Source organism: Mesoplodon mirus (genome assembly GCF_964341445.2).
Source record: "Mesoplodon mirus genome assembly, chromosome: 13".
Classification (NCBI taxonomy): domain Eukaryota; kingdom Metazoa; phylum Chordata; class Mammalia; order Artiodactyla; family Ziphiidae; genus Mesoplodon; species Mesoplodon mirus.
In genome coordinates, this window is record NC_138989.1 from 9,473,558 (window position 1) to 9,497,649 (window position 24,092).

The 24,092-nt window shown below is 48.6% G+C and overlaps 1 protein-coding gene across 5 annotated transcripts in view; it reads left to right on the top strand.

Moving 5' to 3' along the window:
• CUX2 (cut like homeobox 2) overlaps positions 1-24,092 on the top strand; it is a gene marked incomplete at its 3' end in the record, with an annotated part of 263,117 nt that overhangs the window by 111,056 nt on the left and 127,969 nt on the right. The window contains exon 1 of one of the 5 annotated variants that reach the window (XM_082641212.1): positions 8,805-9,025. The exons of the other annotated variants lie outside the window; for them this stretch is intronic. Of the gene's footprint in view, positions 1-8,804; positions 9,026-24,092 lie in introns of those variants that run through there. 5 annotated transcript variants of the gene reach the window in all.

Sequence of the window (24,092 nt, forward strand, 5' to 3'; positions counted from 1 at the left end):
AAAGCCTGAAGTACCCTCGTAAGGAAGTGGCAAGGCTGCGGTGGAGGCCCTGTGAATCTGACTACAAAATTTTAAAAATCCTTCAGGTTAAGGGAAGTTTTGTGAGATTATAATATGAACAGGGCTGTATGTGTAATATGCAAATTTCTATTAAATAAAAACCAGTGTGAGGGCATACTTCAGGATTATAGGCCAGTTTGCTCAGCTTCCATTCCTGCAAAGAGTCTAGAAAAAACTGTCAAACTATGAGCCGAAATCTCTGCCCTTGTCCTCTCGGTTCTCACAGCCAACCGTGTGGCTCTAGGAGCATCCAGCCCTGGACAAACTTAATTTCCTTCATTGACAGATGGGCTGGCCATGAAGATAGAGGACTCAGGAAATGAGGCCCACGTGAGGCTTCTACCCAGGCCCCTTCCCCTTAGGCCTGAGGAGGACTGTGTGGACCCCTGGCTCTCAAGCACAGTTGGTGTTCAGACCCGTCACCCCCACCCAGGAGGGTGTTGACAGCACCCACCTGGGAGCCCAGCCTGACATCTCTTGCCAGGATGCTGGGTCGACTTGGAGAACCACTGGGGTAGCCCACTTTAAAATATTAATTTTCAAAGATGCATTATTCTATAAGCAATATACATGTCATATTTTTAAGGGAGGCATTAAAGATGACAATAGAATGAACAGTAAGTCTCCTGAACTTTCAGGTCTCTCCTGGCTGTTCCACATTTATTTGTTTTTCCAGGACATTTTAACCCATAGACAAACGTGTAAGTGCAGCCCCCTTTTTAAAATAGGAAAAGGATTATGGGATTATTTCTTCTTCTTTTCAATACTTATTGAGTGCCTACTGTATGCTGGGAGCTGAGACTACAGCAATGCAGAAAAGAAAAATGTCCAAGACTTCCTGGCATGGGCTGTCTGGGAGAGGCCAGGGAGACAGCCAAAAAGCATGTAAACCAATAAGATAAAAGAATCACAAATTGTGATCCTGCAAAGAAAATCAATAGTGTGCTGTGGTAGGGGAGCAGGGGGAGGGGGTTATTCAGTGACCTCGAAGGGCGAGGAGTCAGCCATAGAAAGTGGGGTGTATGTCTGGGTGTGAGGTGTGTGTCGAAGTCGGCTTGTGTATGAGTGTGTGGGCATCTAGGTGTGTCTGTGGAGTGTATCTGTGTTTCGAGATGTGTGCTTCTTTATCTCTGTGGGTGTCTGTGTGTCTGGGCGTGTATGTGCACACATGTGTGACGTGTGGCGGAATGGCTTGCGCTGGGGTCTGAGAGCCCCTGTGACCAGAGTGTGGAGGCGTGGTGAGATATGGATGGAGAGCAGGGCTGCCCCCAGGTTTGCAGGCCTCCTTTCCCAAATGAAGGGGCCTGAGGTTTTGACCCAGGGAGCTGATGGAGAGGGACACAGAGGAGCAACGCAATCCCGGGGCATTGTCAGGGCTCCCCGTGAAAACTTTATGGGGGCAAGTGGGTGGCCAAGAGGAGGCTGGGTGACGGCAGAGGACGGCTTCGGCTTCCCTAGAAGTGAAGTTGGTGGATGATTTAATGTGGCAGAATGGAATGAAAGAATCTGGGTGGATTCGATGCCATTTCCTGAGATGTTACGACACTGGGGGAAAGAGTGGGGAGCAGGCAGGAGCCCAGGGTTTTCTCTTGGTCATAGGAAATCTGAGATGCCCGTGGCCTCTCAGCGGGGACATCAGGTCTGCAGTGGGTGTGCGAGTAGAGCCCAGAGTCCTGTGGGCTGAAGGTGAGACCCTCAGAGGCCTGGCCATGTCCACGGACTGGGCAAACAAACTTTCCCTGGCTCTGAGGCCCTGGGCCAGAGCACTGAAGGCGCCCCATCAGTTCATGCCAGCACAGCCCCGTGGGCATGGCTGCAGGAAACCCAGCAGAAGGATGTAGTAGGCACTTTCCTGCCAAATGAAGGAGTCCGTCAGCTCCCTGAGGCAGACAGAGACTGGGTCTTTTCATATTCCCAACACCATCCCAGGCCTGGTGTAGAGTGAGTACTTGTGTTTGTTGAATAAGAGTTAGAATAAGCTAATCACAGAAAGTGACCATGCAGGAGCCACATGAATTGGGCAAACTCCAAGGTGTTTGTGGTTAGGCTATAATTGTTTCAAAGATTTATAAAACCTTGAGATGCAGAGGAGTGTGGGGGGTCCCACAAGCAGCCTGGGGATTTGAACATTTGGAATTCAGACCGTCACTACTTACAGTGTGGTTGGCCGTGGAGTGATAGCATCGGTGTCACCTGAATCCTGTTAGTGATGCAGGGACATGGCCCCACGCTGGACCTGGAATCAGAATCTGACCTTTGACAAGTCCCCACGTGATTCTTGTGCACATTCAAGTTTGAGAAGCAGAGGGAATTCACAGGCGCTGCCAACAGGGCCCCTATGTCCTAAGGGGCTATTTAGGGAGGTGAGAACATGGGGGATACGGGCCTATTGGCTATTTGTTAAAAAAGCATGTGGTTCAAGCTGTCTGGAGTGGGGAGAAGGTGCATCCTTCCACTGCCTGGGAAGAGAGAAGTGGGAAGTTCACGGAGGGTCACAGCTGGTAAGACAGCAGGAGGTTCTCCAGAGCCAAACCAGAGTCACCTCCCCTGAAAAGTGACCTCTGGACAGTGGTTGAACAGAGGTGGGCACAGAAAACACAAGGGTTTGGGGAGAGGGACACACTCTCGCTGTCACCTCTCTATGAGGAAGTCAGTATTGTTATGCTGAGGTGGGAACGGGGTAGGGGGGAAGAGGGGGTTGGGCCAGAGCGCATGAGCTCTGAAATCCACACAGATCTGCATGTGATCCCTGTGCTGCTTCTCACCATATAACCTTGGGCAAGGAAATAAGTGTCTCTGAGCCTTGTTATTCTTGCTTGAAAATGGGGCTAAAATAGAACTTACCTAATAGGGACATAGGGATGGTAAATGCAGTGGTGACTGGAGCTGGCTGGTGAGGACCGTTAGCCTCCCTCCAGCTCCAGGGGTGGTGACATCACAGTGGGAGCTTGAAATTGAACATGCTGGGAGAATTTACACCATGGAACACGTCAGGACTTTGCCTTTTTTCCTAGAAAGCTGGTTTTTAAGCACACCACTGTTTACTAGTTTACTAGCATATCACTGGCTAAATGACAAGATGTATTTAATTTGCTAGGCCCAATGCTTGGTAGTGGTGGTTACTAATTACTGTATTACTATGTATTAATTACAGGACTACAGGATTACTAATATTATGTAAAATGGTTTTCATGATTGGACTTTCCATGTATTGACTCTGACATTTACTTTAACTGCTTGGGGGACTTTTCTGCTACTTCTCTGGTCCCCAGCCTCATTCTGGATAGCTGATATTGTCAGTTAGCTGAGATATCTTTGGGTATCTTATAGAATTTGAGCATTTACTGAACACTGACTGAACACTACGTACTGGGCAGGCACTTCTAGCATATGATCTCATTTAATTCCTGTAACAGCTCTATGAGGTAGAAACTGTGATGAACCCTACTGTGTGGATGCAGATGGGGCTCAGAGAGGTTGTGACTTGCCCCATGTCGCACAGTTGCTCAATTGAGAGGTTGGGCTTTGAACCCATGCGTTTTGACTCCAGAGGCTGAGCTCTCATCAGGTGGATCCGTGGAGGAGGCAGGTGTTTGCTCCTTGTGGTGTGGACCTTATGCCTTGCTGGGAGGCTTTGGAGACAAGGGTTAGACAGTGGGCAGGGTCAAGAAGTCCTGACGGTGTCATCTGGCTTGATGGGACAGCAACAGTCTGATTTTCTGGGACGTGTGCCGGCCTCATTCTGATTGGCAAGGGGATGTCTCTGTTGGAAAGGAATCTTGGCCACTTGCCTCTTGGCAGCAGGCTTTGGCTGCCACGTGGAGTGCCGTTTGGAGGTGGTGGGAATTATTCAGCAACCTTGCCTGGGATAGTTTAGAATGGGCTGGGGGCTCTGCCGGTCTCTCAGACAGGCAGGCAGACAGAGCAAGAAAAGGAGCACTGTCACTGGAAGCACAAACTCAGCTTCCTCCCTTCTCAGTTCTCCCTGCCTCTGTCTATCTCCGTCTCTTTCGGTCCCTCAGTCTCTCTTTCTGCCAGGACGTAAGGAGCCAGTAAGATGACAGGTGGTTTGGCATCGAGAAAGTAATGTCTCCTTTCCCCACAGCCTCCATTCCCTCGGCTCTACTAAAACGTGGGCACCTTTACTTCCACAGCTCCCAGTTTCCATCAAGATAAAGTTCAGACTCCTTGGTTTGACTTGAAGATCTCTTGTGATATGACCCCTGACCCCTGGCTCTGCATCTTGTCTCCCAGGGAGATGATACAGGATAGATTGTATCATATTCAACTTTTAATTTTTCCATAGCATTAGCCCAGAGCTCACTCAGATGTGTGGATGAACTTGACACACTGGACTTGCAGTCATCGCCATTACTGTGTCTTAAGGCAGATTTATCATGTGCCAAGTGCTGTGAAAGCGTCTAGGTCTTTTCTCTTCCTGTCTCATTTACTCCTTACAACAACCCCACAGATAGGCCCTGTGTTTTCCCCATTTTACAGAGGAGGAAACTGAGGCACAGAGAAATTAAATTACATGCCCAAGATCACCCAGCTAGGACACAGCACTGACTGATTTGAATCCAAGCCAGTCTAGAGCCCAGGCTGATTTGAGTGAGGTTTTCCTTAAACCACTTCCTGAGAGCCTGTCACCGGCTCAGTGTCACCCTCACCCCCACCCTCCCTGTGGCTTTGTCAGCACACAGCCTGGTTTGCTAGCTCCTCACATTGCTGTAGCTCTGCTGTGTCCACACATCCTTGATGAATTAACCTTGGCAACGCAGACCTTGTCACACCAGTACGGTTAGAGCTGCAGGGAACTGGGTTGCAGAAGGTATAATGGACCCTTCTCTCCTCTTTGTCCCCCTTTCCCTGCAGATCCCAGGGTTGTTTGGATGTTTAGGAGAAAAGCTGGAATGTTTCTTATGGGAGCAGAGAGTGTTTAGAAACAGGATAGACCCTCTAAGTTGGTTCCTGCCAGAGCGGACCCCCTCCACACCCAGACCTCATGCAGTCTGTGGAGGGTGGTAACCCTCATGGCTCTGCTCACCAGGGCCTCACTGTCTCAGCACGTCCCTGAGTTGCTCAACAACAGACCAACATTCCTGTGCCGAGGTAGAGGAGAGTCGGATTGTGTTAGCAATTCTCCATCAGACTGTGTCATATTCGGATTGTATTGTATTAGTAGTTATTTCCACTAATGTGATGAGAAAGTTGCTAATCTGATAAGACTCTTGCATTGTATTAGGGAAAACAAATATTAATGTGATTCGATGGCAAGTGGCTAATAAGAAACTAAGTTGCTAATATGACATGATGGATCAGTGGGAGGAATTTGGGTTGGGTGCTTGAACTTTTCTGGAATGTTCAGTGAGGGGGAGAGGGCACAAAATGGCAAGGGCTCCATGTTATGCTGTCTCAGAGTTAAGGCTCCTTATCTGAGCCTCTTTCCTCTATCACCACACCCAGACCCTCCCCACTGTACTGGGATGAATAGTGTCCTCCAAAAGTTCACATCCACCCAAAACCTCAGAATATCACCTTATTTGAAAATAGGGTCTTTGCAGGTATAATTAGTTAAGATGAGATCAGACTGGATTAGAGTGGGCCCATTCAGTCTAATGACAGGTGTCCTCACTGGCCATGTGAAGAGCCAGACACACAGGGAGAATATGCCCTGTGGTGATGGAGGCAGAGATGGAGTGATGCAGCTACAAGCCAGGCAACACCAAGGACTGCCAACAACCAGAAAGTGGGAGAGGCAAGGAAGGAGCCTCCCCTGGGGCCTTCAGAAGGGAGCCTGGCCCTGTCGACACATTGATTGGGACTTCTGGCCTCCAGAGCTGTGAGAGAACATGTTTCTGTTGTTTGAAGCCCCCAAGCTGGTGGTACTTTGAGACTGCAGCCTCAGGACACTAATCCACCCCCACATCCCAGAAAAGGAGGAGCAGGTTCGACAATATCCATCGAACTCAAAGACAGTGGGTCAGCTCCGGGGTAGTTCTCCAGCCCCAGCTGTTGGCCTGGCTTGACCAGACCTGGGGATGCGGGCTCACTCTCTTCCTCCGCTTTGTTCTTTGTTTAAAAGGAGGAAGCCTCCTCAGTCTCAGGGTGGTTGGCATATGGGCTCTGCAGCCTGCTTCGCGGCACGTTAATATGTGATTAAAGGGGTCTTAAAATGCCCATTAGTCCCCCTCAGGTATCTAGTAGTGCTTTTGGATTTAGAACAGAACATTATTTACTCATTAGCTGATAATAGACCCAAGTGCACACCGTATGTACTGGGACAGTTATTAGAATATGGGTTCCACAGAGAAATGCAGTTCTGCTGGTGTGGACGGTGGCAGGACAGCATGGTCTGGAGGGCACAAGTTGGCCCCTGGGCCCTATGGCAGCTTGCTGCACACAGAGTCGAATTCCAGGTACAGACCTGGGCACATGAATGTCCCAATGGAAGGGGTATTGAGGGTGTAGAATTTGAGGTAACCACCTCCAAGAATGGAGATGCCAACAATAGCCCCCCACAGTGGTGAGAGATGGCACCAAGCATCCCAGCCGAGTCTCCCAGGATAAGATTATTAATAACATGACAGCCACTGCCAGGATCACAGGGGTAGGATGACTCACCCAGGACACACAGCTGGTAAGACACCTGATGACAAGACATGGCCCTTTTCAGCATTCCTCTGTACCCACTGCAAAAACTTCTCACTGATTCCAATCTTCCCTTTCTGTGATGAAAAGAGGAACTTTGACATCATTTCCTCTTCTGTCTAGTTGGTTGGAAAGATGAAAATAGCAGATTGTCCATCTTCAGTGTGTGGGTCCTTGACCTTAGGCCCAGTGTGATGTGAAGGCCTGGGGAGAGGGAACAGGAAAGGACAGGAGCATAAACACCATGGGAATTATTTGGGCATCTCCCAGGAAGCAGGAGGAGGCCCTGGAAGGGACCAAGGAGTGACAAGATCAGGCCTGTGTCTGGGATCAGTGACTCCAGTGGAGGTCTGGGAATCAGTGGAGAAGAGGAAGAGGCAGGGAAGAGGCCAGTGAGAGGTTCCATGGTTGCCCAGTGAAGCCTCATGGGTCTGAACCAGCGGATGGCATTGGTATCAGGAGGAGGGAATGGATGCTGGCAATAGCCCCAGAGTCGACCTCACAGGTATCAGTGGTTGATTCGACTTCTGGGGGGGGAAGAAGATAGCGAAGCTGGGGCAGCTCCCAGTTTGATAGACAGTTTGTCTGGGTGTGGCAGCGGGTGGGCATAAAAGTCTCCAGTTTGACCTTTCACATCCCTTGACCTTGGCAAGCCCGATTTTCAGGTCATGAGTTTGCAGTGATTTTGCAAGCGAATGAATGAGCCTTTTACAGTGAGGTTACCGTGAGCGGCATGGCATAAGCTTACAAGCCCCCCAAAAAGGACAAGCACCGAAAACCCTTAGCCTTTAAACTCAGAATCACCTAGAATATTCTGAGATGTACCAGAAGGAAAGAGGGGCTTCTTGTGTGAGGGTGGAGTAGTCTCCTTCTGGCCCAGTTGCAAACAGTAGGAAATATCTTGCCTCTGGGTTTCCGGGGTGTGCAGGGAAACCTCGGCCCATGTCCCCGCTGTACACAGGCAACCAGGCAGTTTTGTGGGTCCTGTTTATTATGAAAACATACAAGAAAGGTACGAGGTGCCCCCTCTGGTGAATTGTTTCAGCATGCGGACACAGTGACACCAAAGAAGTCAAGAGGTGTTCCCAGCGACGCAGCCGCAGTTAGAGGCCTAGCGTCACCTTTGTCTATTGCCTGAGTGAAGAGCAGGGCTCCCTTGTGAAAGATGAGCAGGGTCCATCTCCACTTCCCTGGGAAGGAGCCGGGGAGAAAGCAGAGCTGGGCAGATTGTCCTTCTGTCCATCTCCCACTCTAGATATGTGGGTCTCCACCTCCACCAGATAAATAACCAAGTAAATAAACAGCTTCCCAACAGGCGTGCGGCAAATGCATGAGTGTATGTGTGTCTGTGCCTCTGTGTGTCTGTGAGTGTGTGTGTGTGTGTTTTAATAAAACTCACCATGAGCCAGATATCAATTTCTGTCAGAGAGACACAAAGCATCTGAACCAGAACTAAATAAAAATAAACATTAAACAATTATTGGAATTTAGGTTTATTTAAAAAATCAGCAGGGTTGAGGGAACAAGGCACCCATTAGTGAGGCAGAACTATCGGGCCTTTTAACAACCCGCTGGTTCTTGGCTGCCAGGGAGATTTGGGCTGTACAAGCCGTGGAAACTCCGGATCCTATTGATTAAAGATGATGCGGTAACAGGCCAATTATATCATCGTGGCTGCTTGCGGCACTGGCCAACTCCAGCTACCCATTTGTCTTTATGGAAACAGCTTTGTCTGGGGGAGCTTTGGGGGGCAGCTCAGTGTCCCCCATCTTGGGCAATGCTTCCAGGCCGCCTGAGGTCTCTGCAGTTGGAGGCTGCAAAGCCCAAGCTGTCTCAGAGTCTTGCATTTTTCTCCTCTCTGTCCCCTCCACGGACATTCGTAGTTCATAAGGAACCTGCATATTGTCAACCAAATCAGTGCAAATAACCAGTGAGCGTTTCTCGACTTTTCAGTAATAATTGATCTTCCCAGAACTGATATCATTTGGAAAACGTAAGTAAGGAAAGCAGCAGTGAGCCAGATGTCTGCGTTAAGAGAATATAATTGTTCTGAGTTACAGGAAAGGAAATGATTTCTCTTCCAGCTTTAGCTCCAGGAAGAGCAGAGCAAACTACCCTGGAGAACCAAGAAGCTTCCAGTGAACTCAGGGCTTAGTACAGACTCAGCGTCTCAACCTAAAGATTTGGATGACGGCAGGACTGGGATCTTCCAAGCTGTCGGGCAGATTTTCTGCTTGCAGTTTTATCAGTCTCCAGGATTTTATTTGGAAGCTTTCTGCCCAGCCGGTCGCTGCTGGGGAAGGAGAGAAAGAAGGTTTGCTCTTCTTCTTGGGGGGTGTTTGGACTTAGCCACTGGATGGGAGTCTTCTCTCTGCTGTTTTTGTTCATTCTTTCTTCCTCCCTTCTTCCCTTCCTCCCTTTTCATTTCCATGCCTCACTGTGCTTGGCTCCTGACTTGACCAGGGTGACACTTAGAAAATCACATGGGGATGGGGATACTCTATGGATTGGTATATGGAGAATAGGATTCCTGGGGTTACTTTCTTTATGAACATCTGTCACTTTTCCAGGACTCATTCATTTGTTCCTTTGTGCATACATTCATCTGCTCAGCAAACACATAGTTACTGGGCACCTACTCTGTGCCAGGCACAATTAGGTGCTGAGAGCATATTGGTATCTTTCCCCGTGGAACTTCTAGTCTAGCTATGAAGAGACACAGACATGAAACAATTGATTATTACATCATAGCTGCAGTAGTACTTCATAGAAATGAGGAGTAGGAAGTGGGGGCAAATGACTGTAAGAACTCAGCCTTGTCTTGGGGTGCTGGTCTTGCAGTACCATTTTCTAAGCTGAACCTTGGCATAGGGGTGGGACTGAGCTAAGCCAGTGGTTCTCAGACTTGAGTGTGCATTAGAATCACCTGGAGGGCTGGTTAAAAACATTGCTGGGTGCCCAAAACTCCCCCAGAGTTTCTGATTCACCAGATCTGGAGCTGGTCCAAGAATTACCATTTCTAATAAGTTCCCAGGCGACACTGCTGCTGCTGGTCCAAGGACCACACTTTGGGAACCACCAAACTGGGAAAAGGACCAAAAGGAGAGGGCATCCAGGTAGTGTGAATTGTAAATGCAAAGGCCCTGTGACCAGTGTGTTTGGCAGTCACAGAATAAAGGGGCAGAATGGCGGGAGCAAAGTGAGGGGACTATAGGGGAAAATGTATTGGAGGAGAGGGCAGCGTCCTGACCACATAGGTCTTGCAGGCTGAGCTGGAAAGTTTGGATTTTATCTGAAATTGGATGGGAAGCCTGGGGAGCTTTTAAGTAGCGAAGTGTCAGCATCCAGTTTGTATCTTGAAACACTCTCTCTGGCTGCTTGTGGGGAAATGAGATGGTGGGAGGGTGGCAGGCATGGAGCCTGGGAACTCTATGAGGAGGCTACTGCAGCCAACCGGGTGGGAGTCAGCAGTGGCTGGACCAGGCTGGTGGCAGTGGGCATGGAGGTGCACGGACATGTGGACATGTTTGAGAGAGTGAGTCTAGGCTCCCACTTTCTGGAAAGCCTTACAGATCAGTTTGGATCCACGCATCAATCCCTGAAACCTGATTTCTTACCTGAAATGTTCTGTCTGCTTCATATAGCCCATCTGCAGTCCCCAATTAGATACACAACAAATATAATAATTAGCTGGTTGTGAACATTTGCCAGTTTACCATCTGTTATCCCATTAGATTTTTCAAATACCCTGAGCAAAAGGTAGAGTTGTGCCCATTTTGCAGATGGGGGAACTGAGGTTCAGAAATGGCAGTAGATGCTCCCAAGCTCACCCAGCTGGGCTTAAGGAAAGGCAAGATTCTCACCTAGACCCAGAATATCCTCTGGTGAGCAGACAAAAGGAGCTGTGATTCCTCCATCCCCAACCTTAGACAGCAACCAAATTTCCCTTTAAGTGGTGCCAGTGGGCTTCCCCAAGATGATAGGGCCAGTCCATCAGAAATACTAAGTAAATATAGAGGGAATTGTCATTTTTTTTGGAAGTCAAAAATCTTCAAACATCAGCAGTTTCCTGTGGTTCAATCTAAAACAAAGTATGAGGGGGAAATGTTGCATTTCTAGAAAATTCTGCTGCAGCATGAGGACTAGAGGTTGTAACATAGTCTAAATTGTCTCTGAAAGCAGCTTCCCACACACGCGGAAGCTGATGAGGGGGCCGTACAGGGATGCAGCATCTTAGAATCAGTCTATAATGCAATCAATTTTGTATATCCCTGGTGAAACAGCAACATTTATTTAACGTCTTTTATAGAGCAGCTGAGTTTTATCACAAATCACATTCCATTTCTATTCAGCTGGGACTCCTTGAAGGCTAAAATGCACTTACTTTTCTCCGAGGAAATTTACCAATTCCTCCATAAAGACCCATTTGCCTCTGTATGTAAAATTGACACATTTATTGAATATTAAACATTTAAGGTTTTTCCCCCCAGCCCCCCCACCCCTCACCCACACCTTTTTCCACTTTTCCACAAAGCTTTGCAGTCATCAGGGGGACTTCCTCAAAATGTTGAGAAATGCGTTTTTATGTGCAGAAACAGCCCACATTTATATTCGGGTCTTTCTTATCCCTGGGAAATGGTCAAGTTACGTCATAAATTTGTAGAGTGAAATCCAATGCCTCCGAGTGGCCTATTTAAGCCACGTGCTTTCCCCTTCCCTTTGTGGTGGGCTTGGCAGTCTTGGTCACAAGGCAATATGTGTTGGGTTTGCGACAAAAGTTTTTTGTCCACACTTGTAACATTTGTGGAAGGCAGGGGCAGCCTCCCGACAATAAATTGTGCTAATTAGCATGAGGGCCTATTAATAAAGCGCGTTTTCTTTCATCCTGTTCCTGAATGGTCGGGGACATCAGTTAAAGTGTGCACTTGGGACAATGTCTTTTCACTGCTGGTTGCAGTGTTTTTATGTAAAAAAAAAAATGAACAGGGGGTTGGGCAACTTATGGAACATGTTTTTGTGTCGTTAACATGAGAGAGGGCTGAACTGTTGAACTTAGGTCTCCAGTGTTGGGTCCGGGTTTTCTAAGCAATTCTAAATCAAAGCGGTGGGGGAAGGAGGGAGCTGTGCTTCACCTTAAGATAACTGTTGAGTTTGAGGAGTAGCTTTCTAATGAGCTTTGTGATCAGACAGACTCAGGTTCAAATCCTGTCTTCCCTCCTTTACAGGCTTTGTGACCTCAGACAAGTGATTGATTTTACCTCTTTGAGCCTCAAGCAGGGTTAAATGAGATAATCCATGGAAGGTTCCAGAAGGAACCTCAAACTTCATTGCTATTCTCCTAAGGACTTTATCCAGTGTCAGGTTTAGACAGGAAAAGAAAGGTCATTGTGCCTAGCCCTCCGTTCCAGGCTTTGTTGTCTTTCCACAAAGCCCACCAGTTGACCAGTTTACTCTTGGGCACATCTGGGGTCAAGGAGCTCACTTCTGACCATCAAGGCTGTCTGCCTTTTGTTAACCTGAAACCTGTTCACATGTAACTTCCTTTGCCCACACAGATCTGAGCTCCTCTCCTGTTCTTCAAATATGTGACAACTCCCCCCCCTCCCTGAGTCTTCTGTACTCCAGGGTAAATGTCTCCAGCTCTTTGCAGATCTGGATTCCTCATCCTCACACAATGTTGACATTTTGGACTGGATAATTCTGTTGGGGGACTGTCCTGTACATCATATGATGTTTAGCCATATCACTTGCTTCTTTCCACTACATACCAGTGGCACCCCCCAGTTGTGACAATTCAAAAGTATCTCTCGACATTACCAAATGTTCCCCAGAGGGCAGAATCACCCCCAATTGAGAACCACTGTTCAAGAGTTTGGGTCCTCACCATCCTGGCTCCTTCAGCCACACGTGACACCTCACCTGAGAAGCTTCCACATCCTTTCATTTCTGTCCCCTCTGGCATGCCAGCATCCCTGTGGCTTATGCCTCTGGAATGATTTGGGCCCATTGGGAGCAGGGCCCACATTTACCTGGCACAAGCTGGACCTGCTGAGATCCTGAGAAACCAAAATGAAATTGCCCATTTTTCTTTCTGTAGCTTACTCTGGAAAAGGCAGACACCACCAGGACTGGAAGGTGGCTGGGACTTCCTTGTTGGAATCTCTGTTTTGAGAACAGGGATGATGAGGTCTGAGTTTATCCTGTAGCTTTCATCTGAACAGGTAGAGCTAACTTTGCAAAGCGGGAGGCTTCTGACTGGGGCTGGATCCAGCTCTGGGTTAACACTCTGCCTTTGCCACTGACTGAGTGACTATACCTCTCTGAGCCTCAGTTTTCTCATCTGTGTAATGGGGATAAAAATAACAACTGCTCAAAGGGTTGTTGCCATAATTGCAAAGAATCAAGCCATGCAAAGTGTCCGGCATATAGTAATCAACCAGTAAATTATAGCTACTATTTTGTGATACTGTTGTTGTCTGCAAATAAGAAACACATCCAAAGTATGAGAGTAATTCACCCAAGGTCAACTAGCAGGTCAGTGTAAAAACATTGGGTCGAGCATCTTTTTTTATGGAAATCCCGGGGGTTTTGCAAAGGTCTGTTTGTGCATACAGAGGAAGAGATTCAGAGATGATCCATTTTATGTGATTCTCACCCCATTAACAGCCTGCAGTTTTGCCAGAATATCCTCTTTTCACTTTCATTTTAAAAACCAGCCAGTGTAATAAATCTTGTCCCAAAAAATCTCGGCAGCACATCTTGGCTGGAGTGTATGATAAATCTAATATACTGTGGCTTCTCTGTATGAGAGATCCCTGTGCAGATTTGTATTTTTGGCGGACAGCCCCATGGCCTGGCAGGATTATAGTTTGCTCTTGGTTTGACAAGTTCAGTCCTCTGACTGGGTCGTCTTTGTTCCACAGCTTCATTGGCTTAAGACATGACCCTGTCCCTTCTTAATCTTTCTTTACTTTTTCCTCCCCCACAATCCATAGACTTAGCTACTTCCTCCCCACATTTAAAACAGGGAATGTGGCTTAGAACTAAGAGTGAATTGGAAGGAGACACGGTTGGAACGGGGGAGGGGAATGCCACTGGAAACTCAGCAGGTACCTGTGTTCTTTTCATGGGGTGTTGGGCACCCTGTGGTTCTGCCGCATGTGGACTGTATCACCTTGGGAGACCCTGGGAGGGCAAGAATCCCCATCTTGATCATTCAACAAATATTTCTTAAGCACCTACTATGTGGCCAGGTATAAGGAAGTGAACAAAACAGAGTTGGGGTTCAATGGGAGAAGCAGACAATTTATAAGATGGTCACTTGAAATGAAGCTGAATTATTTATGCCTGTGCCAAGGGCTCTGATTGGGAAATGCAGGGGCTCTGGGACCACCAAGGCATGGTCCTGAAGAAGGGACATCTTAGAGCTCAGTGGAGGCTCAGGGAAGGAGCCCAGACTCAGGCAGGGAAGGACAGCAAGGTTGTCACTGACCAGCACAGGGCCAGGGGAAGCTGGGAGGGAGGCTGGGCAAAGACTATGCAAGACCCTGTGGAGTCTTCTGCTCAGAGCTGTGGGCAGCCAATCAGGAGAGTTTGGAAGGAACAGTTCATTTTAAAGGCTTCTCCAGCTACCGCACAGAGGATAGACTGGATGGGGCCATGGTGGAACCTGAGAGCCTCCTGAAGAGCCACAGACTCCCCTCCTCATCTCAGAGCCCCAGAGGGAGCCCATTGAGGCCCCTGGGAGGCCAGAAAGAGCCCCCAAAGGCTTCAAGGACTTTGGAGGGGGTTCCAGTCCCAGCTCCACCCCTATCGATCAGCTTAAATCACTTCTCTCTGAGTCTCAGTTTCCTCACTGGTAAAATGGAAGTAATAACAATACCCACCTGGGTGTTATAAAGCTAAATCAAGAGAATGCATATAAAGTGCACAGAGCAGGGAACGGTTTCTGGCCCTCAGTAAGCACTCAAGAAATGTTGATTATCAATTCTGCATACTAGCTGTATGACCCCAGGAAAACTAACTTTATTTCTTCGGGCCTCAGTTTCCTAATCAGCAAAATGGGGATAATAATTATACTATCGGATTAAACAAGTTAGAATAGTGGCTGGCACAGAGTTTGGGCTGATAGGTTAGTTGTTACTACTGTTAAAATCATCATTGTTGTTTTTACTACTCTCTTTCCTGTGGTTTTGTGTATTACGTGGTTGATCGTCAGGTGCCCAGGGGTGGTTTTTATCCTGGTTCTGAATCCCACCACGTTAGCTGTGCCTCACCCAACCGTTCCCCTCCACCTAGTGTATTCACCTTCCAGACCCTCTCTTGGGCCCCACTATGCCTCAGACAGAAGTCCAGCCCCCAGAGTCCCCCAGCCCCAGCATAGGTCTGCCACCTACTCATCCAGTTTTGCCATGACCTTCTGTTTCAGTGACCTTCCTCTACTCGGACAGCGAGCTCATCCAAATAAAGAGGGTCCTCAGGAACCCTCATCCTCACTCACTGAACAGGGCCTTTTCTGTGCCTGGCATCATCTCTTCCCCCTCATAGCAGACCCTGGAGGGTGGGTATCTTCAGCCCCATTTGACAGATGGCAAAACAAGGGCACAAAGTGCAACGGGCAGTGCCCATGGTCTTTCTGGTACTCGCAGGCTGCTCTTCACTGCAGAAGCATTCACTCCCCTCCTTTTTCCTTCCCCTGCTATCACGGAGGCCAAAATGCCATCTTCCACCATACCCCTCCTCCAGTTCATGACATGAGCAGACCCTTTTAAAGGGAGGGAAACAAATCTCGTGAACCTTTGAGAATCACTTCTCTCAGCCCGGCGTCTGCAGACCTCTGCCAAAGAAGCCTTGACATATGCACATTCGAATCTTGGGCTCTGAGATGAACTTTCAGCTGCCAGCTAGCCCTGAGAATTTGGGCCTTCACAACAGGCCAAGTAATAACTTCTTTGGATTTGCATCAGTGTGGAAATATCAAAGGATAGGTTTGAGGGGCCCCCAGTTTGGAAAATGCTGCCTTTGGCTGGCATATTCCCGGCTGGCATATTCCAGAACTTTCTTCATCCCTGTCTTATAGGACCCAGCACAAAGGGCCTGTGAGGGTCTGATGGGATTGAGGCCTCCCAGGTCTCTTCTCTCCTGGACCTTTCAGCCCACAGCTGAGGTGGCCTCATGCCTGGGTCCCAGGGAAGACTTGAGACCTCACCAGGACCCCGAGGTTGTCCCCTCTCATTGAAGTGAGAAGGGCAGTGGGCGAGTCTCCTCCATGTTACTGAGGGAAGAAATATGGTCTAGAACTCTTTCTGTAAAAATAACCTTCCTGGCTCCTCCTTTATGGGTGAGGGAAAGTGCTTAAAATGCTTAGAGGGAATAAACAGCTTTTAATGAAGTTACATTGCCACATAATGGGTATCATAAAATTGCCTTCATACTACAGGGTCCCAGGATGGCATTTATTATCGACTGTGCCGGAATAGTCTTTGCAGAGCTCCGGCAGCTGCAGAGAGAAGAATGCAAAAGTCTCCTTAAATTACCTGATTGAAATAACCAGTGGAATATTCCGTGGGCCCGCCGCGTGCCAGGGAAGCCGCCTTTAGGGTGGTCTGTCAGAGGCGGTTTGCACATTCTGAAGAACACAGGAGTTTCATTGCAGCAAAACAGATGTTCATCTTGTTTCTCTATTGGCTGTTTGATGAGAAATTTATTGCTCTTCCGCTGGGCAGGAGCCCCTCTCGGCTGTGGAGTCTATTAGGCAAGCCAGCAGCTGGCGGGAAGCCAAGGTGAGGCTGTTTTGATGAAACCCATGAAAAGCCTTGGCTTGGAGGCGCCGGTAATAATGCACTGGCTAGACTCTCCTGATTGGGCGATTGATTGGCCTGATTTGATTTATTGATCAATACCCTCAAATTTGGCGTCTGAGAAGCTGCACTAATCTTTAACTGTTGTGAACATCTCTACCTGCTGGAGAATTAGACCCTGATAAGGAATGTATGAAAGAAATCGGGGCTTATCTTAATCACATACTGGGCCCCAGCACTGCCCGCACCAGCGAGGGCCCCAGTGCACTGCGCCCCATTGCCAGGCAGGCCGGCGCAGATCTATAAATTGATGGAATTCAAAGCCTCCAGCATCGATTACCATTATAACAAACAGTGGTGCACAGAATGTCTGATTATTTTTAGACAAAGATTCTGTTCTCTCAGCAGCAATTTTGCTGAGGCTGTCACTGTGTCAGATGTCTACTGTTGATTGCAATTAGATGCAATACAAAAAAAAATTCAACTATCTGTATCCTTAGTCTTATTTCCAGTTATTAAATCTCTCTCTTTGTTTGCCATTTCCTCATGATATCTACAGCTGGACGAAATATTTGGTTGGCAGGAGAAATCCTTGTAATTCAGCAGGGGTGCAGTGGCCCACTGGCTCACTGGATTATGTCTGATGGGACCCACATAATCTTGGGAGGAGGGGAGTTGAATGGGGGGGCGTTTGTGGACGTCTGTGTAAAAGTGTGAAGGGTGAGGGCTTGATGCAAAGATGTTTCAGGGCAGGGTGTGGGGAACAAAACCAATCTCCAAAACCCTCTGGAATGCCTGTGTTTTCAGTCTTCTTGTTTTCTTCCGCATCCAGCAGGACCTAATCAGGGACGTGCCCCTGTTGATGGGCAGGGGGCGTGGGAGGTGGAGCAGGGCTGGGGGAGTGGAGGAGGTTATCCAAGCAACCCAGCTCAAAGGTTGGCGCCACTTGAAATAATTAATTCCTCCAAACAGAGACTGCACTTGGGAACCCTTCCACACTCAATCATACTTGAAGAGCAGGCTCCAGGTAATTGTGGGTACAAACAAATTAGGCATTCCCTTTTACATGTGGCCTGGCAGCAGCATCCTGACGTTGGGCGCATGCATCCATCATCTTGGCGCTCTCCAGTGATCTCTAGTCTCAGAGCCATTAGCCCCAGCGTCCTTGATGGTGGAACAGCTGTAAACTTGAGGCCGTCCACGGGGTGGCTGAGACCGACCATTTATTATGCATTGGGAGGGAGACAAAGGCTCAGGTGACAGAGCCAAGGCCTCCTGCTTTCCAGAAGCCAGCTCTGCTTGGAATTGGCAACTGCCAGCTAATTTTAGAACGATCAGAGTGGAGGATGGAGATGGAGGTGGTGGCAGCTTTGACTTTGGCATCAGCCAAGAAGGTCCTGTGGGGATCAGAAGGCTGGCACTGATCACCACAGCAAAAGTGGGCAAGGGACTTGGCCCCTGATCCCACCCAGGGGCAGACATTCAAATGCCCCTGCAAGGATGCTCTGGGGGAGCTAATGGAGGTGACTCCAAGCTCCTCCATGGCAGGGGAGGAAGTCAGTCCTGTTCAGTAATTATCAGAACAACACCTGCCATTTGTTCACCGCCGACTGACCAAGTGCTGCCAAGCACTTCCAGATGCACCTTCCTCCTTTAAGCTGCCCAGTTACCTTGGGAGGTTGGTAATAATTATACCTATTTGATAGATGCAGAAACTGAGGCTCGCAGACATTGAGTGGCTTGACCAAGGTCACACAGCTAAGAGGTGTGTGAGGCTGGAAGTCAAGTTTAGGTTGGTTTCTGGAGTCTGGGCTCTTAACATCAACGGAGAGCACTCAACATATTTATATCTGTTGAGTGAATGAATAAATGAGTGGATGGATGGATGGATGGATGGATGGATGGACATACGCCTCCAGTAGGGACTCACCTGGGCTCCTCGATAGCCAAGAATGGCAGGGCCAGGTCATCTGTCCAGGGGATAAATAGAGAAATTTCAGTGACCTCCATGGGCAGGCCTGATGTTTGGGCCTCCAGGGCTGCTGGTGGCAGCTCCTGCTTCGTTCTTATGGGCATAGAGCTGTGCTCAGGCTCCAGTCCTCTCAGTTAGAGGAGCCAGTTTGAGGTCACTAGGAAATTTCCAGGCAAGGAACACTCAGGGTTGTGGGGTCTGGCCAAAGGGAGAAGCAATAATGGGGTCTCAGGAGGCAGGGTGAGCTCATTGGTGACCTGGCTGAGAGCCAGACAGCCTTGGGCCAGGATGGCATGGTGGTTGAGTTTGAACCGTGAAGTTGAGTAGACCTTGGTTTGAATCCCAGGGTCATCACATTCTTACCTCTATGTGACCTTGGATAAGCAGTTGAACCTCTCTGGGCCTCAATTTCCCAGTCTGCAGATAGCTACTGATAATAATACCTCTCTCTCAAGGTGACCGTGAGGATGAAGTGAGGTGATACGCATCAGCCCATACACAGTACCTGGCACAGGCTGTATGACAGTGATGATCATTGGTCTAAGGCATTCGGGGACACCCACACCTCCAGTGAACATTTGTGATTAACAGGTCATTTGGCTCAAGGAGAATTGCAGGCCAGGGAAAGAGGTGTCAAGTGACCTCTCTGAAATCACAGAGCAAGTCCCCAGCACATTTGACATCTTGCTTGTCACCCGTTGTCATCCTCTTCTGGAAACACTCCAGTTGTGCGTGTCCCTTCTCCTTTTCCCTTTCCAATCCCCCCTGTCCTGATCCTGTGATAAAAGTGTGGCTGGTAGTCTCAGCATGGCTGTGGGGAGAAGTAAATCCCTCATGGGGCTGGTGGGAGCAACAATCGGTGCAGCCCCTTCGGAGGACAAGCTGGCAGCATCTATTACACAGATGTGCCCGCACTGTGACTCAGCCCTTCTTCATCGCAGAACTTGTTCTTTAGATTCACCCACACAGGGGCAACCAAGAGGAAGCCCTCAGTGTGTTGGTGCAGCATCAGTAGTAATAATCAAGCCTGGAAATAACCTAAGTGTCCATGAGTGAGGGATCAGATACGTAAAATAAATTATCTCCACACAGAAAAATACTCCATGGCTGTCAAAAAGAAGACAGATACTCTTCACGATAAAAGGAGAAAGCAAAATAAATTCAGAGAAAATGACAGGTTGCAGAACATGGTATGTAGCATGCTGTATCTGAGTAAAGCAAAAGATGAGATAGATTATGCTTACATATATGCTTGAATATGAATGGAATATCTTTGAAAGGACACAGAATAATGGTGAAGAAAGAAGACTTTTTAACATTAAATCTTTCTGTGCTAATGCAGTTTTTATCATATGTATGTATTTAGTGTAAAAATTTTACTATTTAAAAATGCTGGTAGAATGGAAGAACTTGGATTCTTGGAAATCAGATTTGGGAGCAGATATTGGCTCTGTTACTTACTAAAATAAGCTGCTCTTAGATAAGCAATAGCAACTCTGTGCCTCAGTTTTCTCATCTGTAAAATGGTGACAAGTGGACGGTAACAAGTGTTGGCAAGATTGTACACATAAACGATAACCTGGTCTGTGCCACCCATGGTTATTAGTGGTTATCGTTACCAGTGTGAGGCTGAAAGGAGGCACTGTTTATGGCATTGCTGGGCCCAGAGCCCTCCATGGCAATGCTCAGGATGTCAGTGGCTCCCTGAGCCCTGCAAGGGAGGGCAAGGGGCCCCTTACACTCAGTAATGCCCTTGAACTCATTAGCCTGCAAGGCTCAATAGTGGATCCCTCTCCAGAGGCCTGGCTCCCGATGGTCACAGCTTCTATAATGGGGCCTGGTCACCAGCTCAGCCCAGAGAGGAGAGACAGAGTGGGGGGTTTAGCGTGACCTGCCTGCCGCCCGTGTCTACTCCACAGCGCCCACCCTGGCTGCTGTCCGTGATGTCGGGGCAGTTAAGGAGCTGTGTATTCCCTCCCTCCCTCTCCCTGTCTCTGAATTTCTCTCTCATTTCCTCTGTTTCTCTTTTCCCTCTTGGTTCTTCTTCTCCTCTCTTTCCCTTTCTTTCTCATGCTGTCTCTGTCTTTTCTCTCTTGTCCTCTTATTTGTCCCTCCCTACATCAGCTAAGAGTTGCTACTGTCACCATGCAGGGCCTAGCCAGGTAACGCTTACGGGGACTGACTCTGTGTACTGGGCTGGTGCCGAGCGTAAAGGGAAGGCAGGTGGCAGACCCAGGCCCTGCCTTCCGGGCGGTGAACATTCCAGGTGAGACCTAGGTGCATAGAAAGTGTCATGAGGGCCCTGATGGGGAAGACGAGGTGCTGTTAGACCATCGTTTCAGAGAGGCTTCGGCAAGCCTGAGCAGTGATGGGCTCCTGGAAGCAGTGACACTGAAGCTGAGACCCAGAGCATGAGTTAGGTAGTGGGGCTGAGAGGGGAAGGGGGTGTTCCAGGCAGAGGGAATGGCATGAGCAAAGGTCTTGTGGCTGGACAGGACCAAGTGAACTGAGCAAATCCCAGCCAGGCCCAAATTCACTGTAAGAGAGGCGGGGACTCCGTGGAGTGGGCCTCATGGCTGTGTAGAGTAAGGAGATGGAATTCGGAGCCAGAGTCCCTGGATTTGCCTCCCAGCCCCAACACATGCCAACTATGTGACCTTGGGCAACCTTGCCCTCTCTGGGCCTGTTTTCTCCTCTGTAAAGTGGCAGTGGTGATCGTGTGTACCAGCAGGTCACTGAGAAGTATACATGCATTAATATGCATAAATGTGCTTAGAACGTGCTGGGCACAGAGCCTGGGCTATCTAGGTGTTCGCTCGTGTTTTACTCTTGGTAATGTTATCTGTGCTCCCTGCTTCCTGCTGTGGATGTTTTCAGTGCCCTTGGCTAGGAATCCATATTCACACAACAAGCAGCAGGATTCTGTGAAAACTGCGTCAGACCCCATGCTTCCTTTGCTCGCCAGGCCTCCTCAGTAACGGCAGGCATGTTCCTGCTGCCTCAGGACCTTTGCACTTGCTGTTCCCTCTCAGTAAAAGGCTCTTCCCCCAGATGATCACATGGCTTGACTCTCCAGCCTCTTTAGGGCTTTGCCAAAAAGTCACTTTTCCTGTGAGATGTCTCCTGGCCACTCTGTTGAAATTGCAGCTTACCCCCCAAAACCCCCCTTATTTTCTTCCCTGCTTTATTCTCTCTCTCCCCATCTTCAAACTTAAACACATTTCAGTGGCTCCCATTGCTCTTAAGGTAGATATCTGGGTGGGAATTGGGGTGCCTTAGGGCTCACAAGCCCTGGGTACCCCCAATTCTGAGAGGAACCCCCCAGGTTGATGGTACCCAGAGTTGACCTTGTCTGTGCAAGACAGGCTGGGGTGGGTCATTTGAGGCATCAGTCTTCTACACAATGTCTGCACTGGGCTTTGGCTGTAAGCAGCTTCCTCGGCCCCCTCTCCATGTGACTAAGGACTTGATTGCTTCCTCACTACTGGGCTCAACCTGCAGAGGTCCATCCCAGAGGTGGGGGATGACAGCGATAAGAGTGGGCCTGACATCCTGGCTGTGTGACCTGGTATAAGTCACACACCCTCTCTGAGTCTTCTTTAGCCGACACTATAAAATGAATAGAGTCACATCCACCTGGCAGGCATTAATTGGTGCTGCCTCCTGGAAGCCTTCATAGGCCCTGCTGATGGCTTTGGCCACATGCTTCCCTGATGCCCAAGCTCCCACCCACAATGCTACTGAGTTTTTTTCAGAGAAGTGGTAGAGGCTTGTGACTAAATGCTTGGATGCTGGAACCAGGCTACCCGGGTTCAAATCCCAGCACTGCCTCTCACTTGCTGTGTGCTCCTAGGTTAAGTAATTTGACCTCTCTGTGCTTTAGCTTCCTTGTGTATGAACAGGGAGATAATATCACCCTATAGAGTTGAGGATTAAATGAAAAAAGTGCCTGGCACTGAGCAGGTGTTTGGTGGAATGAGTGAGTGTTATCAGAGTTCAGCGGGGTAACTCAGGTCTCCTCGGGGGCCTCCAGCTGGCAGTGATCTAATTCTGTCATTCCTTCCTGTTTACTAGCTGGAATGTATCTATTGAGAGAAACTTCTCTGCTGTTTGGCCACTCTGGGGTGCAGATTGCAGGAAAGGCAAAAATGCAAGTTTGATTCTTCCCTTTTATTTATCAAATTTCAAAGCAATGAGTTGGTTCCCTAGCATCCTCCAATGTGACCAGTGAAGGGTTTTTTTTTGGTTTTGTTTTTGGTGTTATTATAAACTCCTGCTATTATTAATCCATCCCCTTTGATGGATTTCAGTCCATCGAAATTACTTTCCTTCTTGATCCTCAGATTGTCCTACCTCTAGCCCTTGGAATGCTTCAAGTTAGCCATGGGGGTCTTGACAGTTTCCTCATCTGCCATGAGGGAATCACAGTCCATTTTCACAGTTTCCCTGAAGTAGGTGTGCAGGACAGGTGTTGGCAACATTGGCAATCATCCCACCCTCTGAGACAGCCCACTGTTTCCAAGGCTGAGCCCTTGGGGGTGGCTGGAGCCTCTGAAAGCCATTTCCAGTCCTTCTCAGAAGGCCCAGGTGACCCCCAGACCTTTCACTGAGCCCCCCACTGGCCACACCACCCCACTTCCCAGGGCAAAGCTGCCCCTGGCTCAGGTTGGCTGAGGGGCGTAGGTCCAACAGCACTGGGTGGGCACAGCTGCCAGTCACCCCACAACCTGAAAGCTATTGATCTAGTATTTTTACTGAGTATTTTTAAACTTGGCATTGGTCTCGTTTTCCTATGTCCCTCAAGGACATATTTTCAAAACCTTAAGTGGGCCAGTCAGACTATGGCACAGCCATTAAAATCAATAACAGCTGAACATCAAGAGGTGCCTGGGAATGCTTGGTAAATATGTCTTTGAGTGCTTGAGCCCCTCTCTTCCCTTATTCCTTCAAGTATTTATTGAGCACCTACTGTGTACATATTTCTTAATGGATATTCTACCTCACTAAATAGGTTACTAACACAAAGTATCCACAACGTCAAAAATAAAGAGTGGGTAAGAAATGGTGGAGGAAGAAGAGGATTGTGGAATATGGGGAGGAGAAGCAGTGGGAGGGAAGGCCAGCTCTTTTCCTTCTGCCCAAGGAGACAGGCACAGTGTATGCAAGGTACTGTCACAGGCGAAGGCCAGGACAGATATGGACCCTGCCATCAGTGTTGAGCAGAGGAGATGGCAAGACACAAGCAAACAGAGGCATATCCAGAGTTCTGTGAAGGAAGCCAGCAGGGACCGAGCGAGAATAAGAACAAGGTCCCATTTAGGCCTGATGGTCAGGGAAGGCCTGAAGGATCAGTTATAGGGAAATCTAGAGGAAGAGAGGTCCAGGCAAGGGGAACAGCAGATGCAAAGGACCTGAGGTAGTCTAATGCTTGGCCAATGAAAGGCAGAGTGGCTGGAACACAGAGAGCAAGAGACGTGAGGGTAGAGAGGTGGGCAGGGCCAGATCACACCAGCCCTGGGCAGAATCTGAGACCTCAGCCTCCAGAGCAGTGGGAAGTCACTGCGGAGTTTTCAGCATGGGAATAATGGGATCTGATTCATGTTTGTGAA